The sequence below is a fragment of the Gracilinanus agilis genome, chromosome 3, assembly GCF_016433145.1.
Source record: "Gracilinanus agilis isolate LMUSP501 chromosome 3, AgileGrace, whole genome shotgun sequence".
In the NCBI taxonomy this organism is placed as follows: Eukaryota; Metazoa; Chordata; class Mammalia; order Didelphimorphia; family Didelphidae; genus Gracilinanus; species Gracilinanus agilis.
The window spans coordinates 268,662,714-268,675,227 of record NC_058132.1 but is presented as its reverse complement, the minus strand read 5'-3'; positions in this window follow the sequence as shown (position 1 = coordinate 268,675,227).

Here is a 12,514-nt window from a genome sequence, read left to right as displayed (position 1 = left end):
GAGGAAAGGACCAGGGGGAGGGTCAGCACTAAATTCCAAACATTTGAAAGGTCTCACAAATTCCCCTTTCCTTCAGGAACACTTCAAAAACATCAATATTTGCCAAACTGGAAGAGGAAATTTTGATTAGGAACTGAACTTTTCTATTCAAGTAGCTGAGGCACAATTGCATTTAAGTGTTTACTTCTTTAGAAGAAAAAACAAAGATTATCTGCCAAAAAAATTTTAAATGATTATTGTAAACAAAGCTGAAAAAAAGTCCAGGATAAATACTTACCATTAATATCTCCCTAAGAGTTTCCTCTCAAGGAGTCTGAACTTCAAGAAGAGTGTTTTACAAATGCCAGAAAACCTTCCCTTTCTTGGGTTTCAATTTATCATAGTAACTTGCTATATTTAAAGTCTAGAAATGCAATGGTACATTAAAAATAAGATCTTAATCTTGATGGCCAATGAAATATTTCACTATTTTTTTAAAACCTTACCTTCTGCCTTAGAAACAATACTATGTATGGGTTCGAAGGCAGAAGAGTGGTAAGGGCTAGGCAATAGGGATTAAGTGACTTGCCTAGGGACACAGAGTTAGGCAGTATCTAAGGCCAGATTTGAATCTAGGATCTCCCTAGATATCCTAGTCTCTAGGCCTGGCTCTCAATCCACTGAGCTACCCAGATGCCCCCAATATTTCACTCTTAATAAGAATAATAACAGAATGCAGACAGTTAAAACTAAGAAAGCCAATTGAGCACCCCAGACATTTTTGAAGTGGCTCTGCTCCATATCAGGTCCAGATCATACTACCCATAAGACCTTGTGATTTAAGTTCAATCTTTTTAGAAGAATTATGACTTTCTGAACTATTGGAACCCAAGGAAACTTTTCCATTTCAAGTGCTAGATGTTGCCTCTCTGTTGTGGCAGAATGGCTCAGTTCCCTCGTCTTACATTTTATAGAAAAATAAGAGAACATTTTTTACTATTCCAAACCCATCTCCCAGAGCAACCTGCTCTATGGTTTGTTGTTGTTGTTTGGTTGTTTCAGTCATGTTCAATGTGATCCCATTTGGGCTTTTCCTGGCAAAGGTACTAGAGTGATTTGCCATTTTCTTCTCCAGCTCATTTTACACATGAGGAAAGTGAGACCAAGAGAGCTAAGTGACTTGCCCAGGATCACACAAATAGTAAGTATTTGAGGCCAGGTTTGAATTCAGAAGAAAGATTCCCTGCCCAGTACACTGTCCATTGTGCCACCTAACTGCCCCAGGCATTCACTTAATGATTTAAACAAGTATTAGACCACCTACCAAAACAACATGGCACACTAGATTTCAGTGTTGAATACAAAGTAAACAAACTTCTGTATTACCTACTGCTATTTAGTTATTATGTGACACCTTGGCCAGTCTTGTGTCTTCTCTAAATCCTAATCTCCTTTGTAAAAAAGGAAGGGATCAGACTTTATAATTCACTTAATCTGGGAACATTTTCACAAGTAAAGAATATCTGATTGGAGAAGGTGTCTATTAAAAGCACAATGAGTAATTACAATTATAGTCTTTTTAAAAAGAGAGAATGGTACAAATACTTACAGAAGCATTTTCATGGAAGCAAAGAACTGAAAACAACAGACATATGACTAAAACTCTACAATTATATGAAAACAACTATAAAACTTCATAAAATGCAATCTTCTGAAGAAATATTAATTATTCATCAATAGGCTGAGCCAATAAAATAAAAATGAAAATATTGCCTAAATAAACTTATTCAATGCCTTACCAATCGAATTACAAACATTTATTTTACAAAGCTACAAAAATTCATCTGGAAGAACAAAATACTCAAGAATATCAAAGATAATATTTTTAAATGGAAAGGCTGGGGGCCTACCAATACCACATCTCAAATAGTACTACAAATTACTGATTATCAAAATGACTTGGTAGTAGACAAAAATATAGGTCAATCAGTAGAACAGACAAGATACATACCATACAGAAAGAAGCAAAGGTACCAAGTAGTCCAGTGCTTGATAAACTGAAAGACCAGCTATTAAGGGTATAGACTAAACTCAGGATTCAACAAAATCTTCTATGAAAACTGGAAAGTAATTTGGCAGAAATTAACTTTAGATGCACATTTTATTCCGTATTCCAAGATAAGCTCCAAATGGACCTATATATAAAAGGTCACATCATAAGGAAATTAGGAGAACAAGAAAGGAATTTCCTTTCAGATCTATAGAAAGGACAGAGTAGATAACAGAGGGCAAAAAAAGGGCAATTTTGATTATCTAAAACTGAACATTTTTGCACAAACAAAAAACAGTGCAGCTTAAATTAGGAGAAAAAGTAGAAGGAAAAAATCTTTGTACTAAGTTTCTCTGACAAACATTTCCAAGATATAGAAGGAATTGATTAAATTTATGAGAATCAGAGCTACTTCCAAAATGATAAATAATTAAAGGATATGAACATACAAATTCTTATTGGCATCCCAAGAAATCAACAACCACAATAAAATGTCATTGCCAAAAATTAAAGGAATGCAAATTGAAGTAACTCTGATGTTCTACATCACATCTATGAGACTGGCAAAGATGACAAAATAGGAATCATCACCCCACAGTATTATCATCCCCGATCCCACAAGTTAAGGAAGCTTCCTAGCCTGGGTCAGAGTTCCTGTATCTAAATCCTGGCTGTGCCCCTGATTGCTGTCACATGGTTCCAGGGGTGCCTCAGTTTCCTCTACAGACAAGGAGGAGGCAGGCTCACTGGCCCCACTCTCCCCATAGACCTCTGAAGCTCAGGCAGTGATGGAAACAGAACTCAGGGCTGCTTTGAGACCACTCCTCTGGACATCATGTAGTCCCCCACTACCACCCCACAACAGAATTGATCCCACTTTTAGGAGAGCCCTCTTTCTGGACCACCTCTGAGTGAGGGAGAACTTTGTGCTCAGCAAGTTCACTGGTCAAAAACCATAAGACAGCTCTTTTATCTCTAGGATAGAAATCAGATTTCAAAGGAAAGGATTTCCTTTGTATAATAACCTAGCTTGTACCCAGAAAAAAAAATGTTGGAGTGGTTATAAGGAAATAGTCACAATAATGTACGGTTGGTGGAGCTGTGAAATAGTCCCTCCAATGGGAAGGCACTTTGGAATAATTGCCCAAAAGTCGCTAAGTCATGTACACTTTGATCCAGCAATACCATTAATAAGCTTATGCCCCAGAGGGATCAAATAAAAAGGAAAAGAATCCTTATGAATAAAAATATTTCTGGGAGCTCTTTCTATAACAGCAAAGAGCTGGAAATGAAGGGAGTGTCTATCAGTTGGGGACTCATCAAATAAATTATGATATGTGCATATAAAGAATATGGTATATGAATATAATAGAATACTCATACTTTAAATTATGAAAGAAACAGATTCAGAAAAAAATGGAGAAATCTTATTGGAATCAAATGCAGAGTAAAGTAAGCAGAACCAGAACAATGCTTATAATTAGAGCAAAGACATAGCAAATGATTTCAAAAGACTTAACTTTGATCAAAGCAATGCCCAAATGTGTTTCCAGAAGATCGATGCTATGCTACCCATCACTTGACGAAGAGGTGACACATTTTACTGAAGCAGAATGAGACATGGACAAACATAAGAATGTGTCTTACTTAATTATCTATATCAATTATGAGAGATCTAACTGCTTCTCTCTCCTTTGCATTTTTATTCATTGTTACAAGGAATGTCTTTCTGGTTAAGGGAAAATGGTGACATATGTTTGGATATCAAAGAGATAGATAAACAAAATATATGAATAAAAAATTTAAAATAAACAAAAGGTTGGGCAGAATACTGGGCCCAGAGAATGGATATCTCACACCTTCCCCTCCAAAGGACTAGAACAGATCATTTCATACACATTCATCTCAATTCACTGTACCCTTTTTTTTTGGGGGGGGGTACAGGACAAGAGAATCACTGGGTAAAAGGAATGTATTCAGAAATAACTGTGATATAAAAACAAGACCTCAAAAAAATTGACAATAACAACAACAGTAATATCAGGTAGCATGGATATCTATATAAAATTCAAAAGAACTTGTTTTTATAAAAATAACATTACATACATAAGCTCAAGAATTATATAAAAATATGAAAATACACCTTTTCCAACTGCAAAGGAATAATGAAAGTAGCTTGAAGCGCTAATGCCTTTTTAAAAGTATGTCAAGTTGTTTCTAATTTGTCCTTCCCCTATTTCTACTCTTACTTCCACCTCTAATTTTTTCTATTCATGCTACCTATCTGTACTTTAAGAGCCACCTCTCTTCAAAGCATCTTCCCTAGCTGCCATTTTAGACTTTTAAATTTTTCTCTTCACTCTAATCTCATTTTTTGATACTAGCTTATATCTCCTTAACTAGAAAATAAGCTCCCTAATAGTTGGGACTCTTAGAACTTAATTGAGTGTTCAATACTAACTGAATTAAGGTGAAATTATCTAACTATGACAAAGATTATAATAGCATATATATGTATATTTAAAAACCCTCACCTTCCATCTTAGAATCAATACACAGTTGTTGGTTCCAAGACAAAACAGTAATAAGGGTTAGGAAATGAGAGTTAAGTGACTTGTCCAGGGTCACATTGCTAGGAAGTATCTGAGACTGTATTTGAACCCGGGGCCTCTTGTCTAGGCCTAGTTCTCAATCTACTGAGCCACTTAGCTGCCCCTGCTCATATATATTTAAAGAAAATCTATACAAAATTTCAAAAGACTACAGGCAGATTGGATGAGATAGGAGCAACCATCTAGTTTGGGTATGTAGCTGAAAAAAGAACCTGAGATACATAAAATTTGAGAGTTGGAAGAGAGATTCCATCAGTCAAGTAGTTCAAGCCATTTAAGAGAAATTTCCACTGTAACATGGTCAACAAATGAATATCTACCTTCCACTTGGACTTCCAAAGAGAAAGAGAGAATTTATTATCTCTAGGAAGTTGTAGAACTCTTGAACAGCTTTGTTGTTCAGTCATATATGACTCTTTGCAAGCCCATTTGGGGTTTTCTTGGCAAAGATGCCTACAGTGGTAAGCCACTTCCTTCCCCAGCCCATTTTACATGTGAGAAAACTGAAGTAAACAGGGTTAAGTGATTTGCCCAGGATCACATAGTTAATAAGAGTTTGAGGTCAGATTTGAATTCATATAGAAGAGTTTTCCTGACTTTAGGTCTGGCACTCTATCCTCTACTCCAACTAGTTGTCCTTGAATGGCTTTCATCATTAGGAAGTATTTTCCTGATCTTCAAGTATAAATTTGTTTCTATGCAACTTACACACATCACTCCTGGTTTTGTACCCCTACTGACAAATGGAAGAGATCTAATCCCACCTCTGTTATAAAAGTCCTTCAAATATTTGAACAAAGTGATCCCTTCTGTCTCTGGATCTTCTCTCCCCTAAGGAAAATATTTCAGGCTCCTCCAGCTAGTTCTCATGACATGGATTCAATGCTCTTCATCATCCTAGATGTCCCTTTTTTGGCCATCTAAAATGTAAAGATTTTACATTTATCACAATTAAATTTCATCTTTACTAGATTCAGCCCGTCAAGAGCTATGACTCCTGACTTTATCATCCAATGTTTGACAAGACTTCTCACAAGAAAGAAACACCAGCTGACCTGGGGGAAAAAAGCAGTCATGGCATCAAATGATTAATTCCAGCCAGACACCAAAAGAATAATCACCAAATACAAAAAAAAACTATAATTCTTCAGAGATCACACTGAGAAGCTAAAGCCATTGGCTTAATCAAAAGACTAGAAGGATACGCTAGCCTGAGGAACCAAACCATCACTCTTGGTCAAGGTCAAGGATGGGTGAGGCAGTTAGCCTAAAGGTGAGTAATGGCAGTCTATTATTTTAAATGCAGGTGCAAAACTGAATACTTTCAACTTGACAACTATCTGAAATCTGGACTTGTGAAATATCACTTAACAAATATTTAAGTGCTTACTCAGAACCAGAGATACACAGACAAAAATGCCTTCGAGGAGTTTATATTGAATCAGAAGACAATATGCATGTGTGTGTGTGAGTGTGTGTGTGTGTGTGTGTGTGTGTGTGTGTGTGTAAAGAAATTGAGGGCAAGGGTCACTGGATAGTGAGAGACTTCATGTAGAAGGTAGCTTGAGCTGATTTTTTTTGTTGTTGTTAAACCATAAGATTCTAGTGATGTAGAAGAGAGCAGACTATGTATTCAAGACATGACAGGCCATCGTGAATCATGGTCACACGGTTTATATTAAGACAATCCCATCATGCAATCAAACAGTGTGTGTTGAACTATAGTCAAAAGGGAGGAAGACTCCGGGTTCTTTAAAAGATTAGGAATCAGAGGAGGGGTGGGGGTATATGGCCTGCTCAAGATAACACCACAATTTAATGACAGTGTTCCACGTCTCCAGGCTTTCTTGGTCTTTGCTTTTCTCACTATCCTTTGCTGGCTGGGATGAAAAAGGACTAAGAATTATTTCAAGAATCAGTCTCTGTCTCACTGCTTTATAGACATATCTTATATGCCACATTCTTTTCTCTCTTACATGAGTGGAGGTGGGAATAAAAAAAGGGTAGGGGTAAGGGAAAGGTTGAGTTTGTAATCTTTCAGTACCTTCTTTCCACCCACTGTCACTTTAGCAGAATCTGAATCTTCCTAGCAACTAACTCTTCTCTGATCTATGAAAAGAGACCTAATGGCTATTCAGGATTAAAATTCTGCTATGGGAAGGTTGGTAACATTAAGGCTTTAATCCTTACCCTCTTCTCAGAATAACAGCACTAAGATCCTTCACATTACAATGAGACAGCCTGCCTTTTAACGACTGTCTGGGGAAGATGTGGCAATCCTTGATGATTACATTCACACAGAATTCTACAGTGGCTTTCATCATCCCATGATCTCAAAGCACTTTTTATATGTGTTCATAGGGATACCACCCACACCTGATGTAGGACCAGATTTTCTGGTTTTCTAATAGAGTGTGGTATGTTGGTTCTCCTTAGGCTGGCAGTCTGTCTGACTGTTTACCCATTGTGGGCAGGAACCAAAGGGAACTTTGGAGTCAACACATTCTGTTAAGTCAACAACAAAGCAAAAGAATAAAAAAGGTATTTTACACAAATGTTTTTAAAGAAACTTACTAGTTCTAAAGAATACCTCTTCTACCCCTGCCTCACAGAGAACCAACAAAGTGATTTAAAATTATCACCTTTCATTCCCCAAGGGCACAGAAGTAGCAAAGAGCATTCTACATCCTTCATGGAGAAAGGCAGGTTAGCGCAAGTGGGTCCAATTTTAGAGAATATATCTATAAATTCATATATGTGAATGTGGAATGTACATATATGTATGCATAAAAGTTTACATATAAAGCACATGCATAAGTAAAAGTTAGCAGTAATTATTCATTTCACACAAAAAAAATGATTTTCATCTCTCAAGATCAGAAGTCCTTAAGCTTCTTTTGTATCATGAACCCCCTCGGGAGCCGCTGGACCCCTTCTCAGAATGTCTTATTGAGGGTATTAATAACTGAGGAAATTGTTAAATTTCAATTAATCAGATATTAATAAAAAATAAAGATGTAACTTTTTCTCATCCAAGTTCACGGAGCATTTGAAATGGAACCACAAAGCCCTGGAGCATGTCCACAGACAACAGGTTAAAAACACCTGCCTTGGTGAATTTAAGCCAAAATTCAACAATTATTAGCTATCTGAAGATAGAGAAATCTAAAACCAAATCACCAGTAAGTGCTACCAAGAAAAAAAATGAAGTTTAACAGTCAAGTAATCTATAAATTAAATCTGTATACCTCATATACCAGAAACACATGTATTTTACATACAGTAAGGTAAAAATCATGGTACCAGACAGAAAGAGAGACAAAAGCAATTGAAGGACTCCCATAATTCTTGGAATGGAACACACTTTCAAAAGAGCCTAGGTTTAGAGCTGAAAGGTACAATGGAGGTCACTTAGTCCAAACACCTCATTTTAGAGATAATGAAAAGCAGTTAAGTAACTTGGGCAAGATTACACAAGAAATAAGCATTTAAACCTCTATCTACATCTACTGATTCCAGCACATTTCTCCACCGTACTCACTGCTTTCCCCCTTTGGTAACTAGATAGAAGATAGTTATGTGTATAGCCACAACACCCACTCCCAGTAAGTTTGCCACAAAATGAAATTCTATAATGAACAGTTGTTTTCTAAATGCTTGATCCAAATTGTTCATAGCCCACACGTTGATCAACTGTAATTTTTCCCCCAGGTTGACCAAGCAGCTTCTTTTCACCATAGCATAAAATTCAAATCTATCAAATATTTTTGTAAAAGAAAGGACAAGGTCAAAAAAATTTTTAAAAGAGAGCTCTCTCTTCCCCTTACAGTCTCACCTTAAAAAAACTTCAAATTAAAACTCCAGACATGAAGCCACAAGCCTATCTTGTACAAGCACCCTAGGCATGCCTGGGAGAAGATATCAATTTCAGACAGAGGGGAAACGGATTTCTCAATGTCTTCTGGAATTTGTGGGAAGGAGGTGGGTGAAGAGAAAAGAATCGACTTGAGGGATTCCCTTCTCTTCTTTCTTTTGGCAATCTTACCCAATACCTTGACTTATGTCATCCTCACATCTAATTTCCCTTGATGAGATATCATCAATTATCACCAGGAGTTCTTTAATCTGTGCAGAAAACTGTCAAATCCCTATATCCATCCCTCATTCTCCAATACTCTAATGCCCCATATTCAAGGGCTAATGGGACCTGGGTGTCCCATTAGCATCTAAAATTCAATACATTCATTATCTTTTTCCCTAAACCTGTCCTTTCTATTTCTAGTTCACCCATCACACTCCCAAATTTCCAATCTCAGTCACCTTTGACTCTTCCTTCTCCTTCATCCCACTATATCCAAGCAGTAGCTAAATCTTGTGACTTATCTCCTGAAAATCTCTCACCGTCCATTCAAATGATCTTTTAACTGGATTACTGAAATAGCCTATTAATTAATGTCTTCCTAATCCTACTTTACTCTTATCCTCTTGCCAATCCACAGTTCACAGAGTAGCCAAAATAATATGGCAGAGACAGAAGTTTTAAGGCACTCCCTGCTCAAAAGCCTTTAATATATCCATTTTGCACCTTGGATAAAATACAAAATCCTCATTCTTGCATTTAGGTCCAACAAAATCTGTCTCCAACCTAGCGTCCTGTTTTATTTCACAATACTCATATGCCAAACTGGCTACTGGTAATGTCATACACTCATAGTGTCATCTGTGACCTTTGTGCATTTGCACAAGTCAATCTCAAGTCTAGAATCCTTTGTTCCCTCCTCCTCCTCTCCATCTTCCATAGTTCCTTATCTTCGAGTCTCCATTCAGATGGCAGGCACAAATAATATGAAGCCTTTCCTGATCCTCTCAGATGTTAATTTATTTTCTCCTCCTCAAATAACTTCGTGTTTATTTATCTGTATGTCCATGTTAAAGCTCTGTACCAGAAGTTCTTAGAGGCATGACTATTTGAAGATGGCTTTTTTTTGTTTGGTTTTTATCTAGAACTGACTGCAATGTCATGCACATGGAAGGCAAGCATAAATGTCTATTGAATAGCAATGATGTTTGTGGCTTACTGAGCTATCCGAACATGTAAGATAATATGCCACATTATCCAGGCCACAGACCGAAAACAATGATTCCCAACCTCTTATAATTGTCACAGGGTGGCTCTACTTATTTCAAGGGACAAAGTGAAATTCTCAAGTGAATTTTAATTCACTTTAGTTTTGTTTTAATGGTAAACTGTACATCCTAAGGTACCTGGAGAGTGAAAGAAATAGTTAACAGAGGTGCTGGCCTAGGATTTGGTACTGCAGGTGAAATACAAAAGAGACACTAAATGAAACACTATCATTTACTGATGCTGTTCAGAGCCCAGTATTGATTAGGACTTCATATTGTTTAGGACTTCATAATGCTCAACTCAACAACTATCAGCTAAATGGCACAGGGGATGGAGCATTCAGCCTGGAGTCAAGAAGGCTCATCTTTCTGAGTTCAAATCTGGCCTCAGATACTTACCAGCCATGTGACCCATGGCAAGTCACTTAGCCCTCTTGGCCACAGTTTCCTCATGTATAAATTGAGCTGGAGAAGGAAATGGCAAGCCACTCTATATCTTTACCAAGAAATGGGGTTAAAAAGGGCAATGAGGTGGCTCAATTCCTAGCTGTATGACCCTGGGCAAGTTACTTAACCCCAATTGCCTAGCCCTTACCATTCTTCTGCCTTGGAACCAATACACAGTATTGATTCCAAGATGGAAAATAAGGGTTTAGGGGCAAAAAAAGAAAAGAAAAGAAAAGAAAAGAAAAGAAAAGAAAAGAAAAGAAAAGAAAAGAAAAGAAAGGGGTTATGAAGAGTCAGACATGACTGAAATGACTGAACAACAACAAAAATCTGAGAATCTAAAATGAAATGCTGAGGAGTTATTTATGCCCAGTAAAGATTACAAGAATGAAGCTATAAGAAGTTCTGGACTTAAGGAGCCAAGTTAAGAAAAGCAAAGGTAATACTACAGATCAACTAAGAGAGAGGTTTAGGTATACCACTATGTGAATAACTATGACCTTTAGCAATTAAACAGCCTAACCCCTCCTTCACCATCTAGAAGATGTTACTTTAGAAAGCTTGGCACAATATAAGGAGAACTGGATTGAAAGGTAAAAGAAAAATTTGTCGTGTTCTGCCATATTAGCAGACCCACAGAAGAGAAATTACTTAACCTCCCTGAACCATCTATAAAATGATGGAGTTGGGCTGGATGATTTATAACATTCCCTCAATTTCTTAGAGGCCATCATAACTTGTAAGAATCCAACAGGTAATAAACATTTAATAAGTGCCTACTATGTACTGTGCTAAACTGCATAGTCTTAGGAAAAATAAGATCTTTTCATGTCCCCTTTCCTATCCCAAAATGCTATCTCAATTTCTATAACCCTTAACCATCTTATGAAAAACTTTAAATTTTAATACATAAAAGGCCAAATTATTAACAGTCAATTCTTTTTCCATTATTTGTCTACCAAAACAGAGAAATTTGGGAGGGGGTGCCAATTAAGAAATGATCAGGGGACTTCCGGGTTAAGATGGCGGCAGAGTAAGAAGCAGCTCTAAACCTCTCCTGACCGAAACACACAAAACTCCTCGAGGGGACATAAAAACAAGTCCAGACGAACGGAGGAACCCCACAACAGGGCACAGCGTGGAAGGTACGTGGAATCGAGACATTTCCAAGCTAAAAAGGGCTCTCACTCAAGCGCAAGCTGAGCAACCACCCCACCCCCACCCCCTCCACACTCACCTATAGCTCTGAACCCAGCTAAAAAGAAATAGAGCAAGTTTGGGGCACCCATCGAGTCATCAGCAGCTCCGGGACCTGTTCCTGAGAGCAGCAAGACTTAGGACCCCATTAAGTCAAGAACGCACGCGAAATCTGAGCGCGCGCGCGCGGGAGCGGACGCTGGGAGCGGAGCACCGGCTGAGCAGAGGCGTGGGTGCCCGCTGAGCAGAGGCTTGGGTGCCGGCTGAGCAGAGGCGTGGGTGGAGGCAAACACAACCAGGAACTAAAGCCTAAGTGGGGAACCAGTGCAGACGGGTATACGACTGTGGAAGTAGCTCCCTGAGACTTGTAAAGAAACCTCCTGCAGAGGTTCAAGCAAGGGAATCCACCAGGGGGCTTGACCTTGGAAAAAACTAGAACTCAGTCCTCAGGAGCCAATAGATCTCAGACAGACACTGAGAGCGAGGATAAACCTGAGAAGCTGCTGGGCTAATGATGGCTAACCAGTTACAGGAAATTCAGAAGAGAAAGAATAATAACAAAAAAAAGAAGTCTTTAACACTCGACAGCTTCTACACAGAGAAAATCCAGACAACCGAGCAAACAGAGGAGGAGAACAAACAACCATCTAGACCCTCCCCAAATAAGGAAAACTCCTCACAAGCTATGGAAGAGTTCAAATCTGAGATTTTGAGGAAAATGGAAGAGATCTGGCAAGAAAATAACAGCTTAAAAGGTAGAATCTTGCAACTGGAAAGCGAGGCTCAGAAACCAAATGAACTGATAAGCAAATTGAACACAAGAAATGACCAGATTGAAAAGGAACACCAGAAGATTATGGCCGAAAACAAGAAGATTATGGCCGAAAACCAAAAGATTATGGCCGATTACCAGAAGATTATGGCCGAAAAACAAAAGATTATAGCCGAAAATCAATCCCTAAAGGCTAGAATTGAGCAAGTAGAAACTAATGATCTCTCAAGACAACAAGAACAAATAAAACAAAGCCAAAAGACTGAAAAAATAGAAGGAAACATGAAATATCTCAATGAGAGAGTGACAGACCAAGAAAACCGGTCTAGA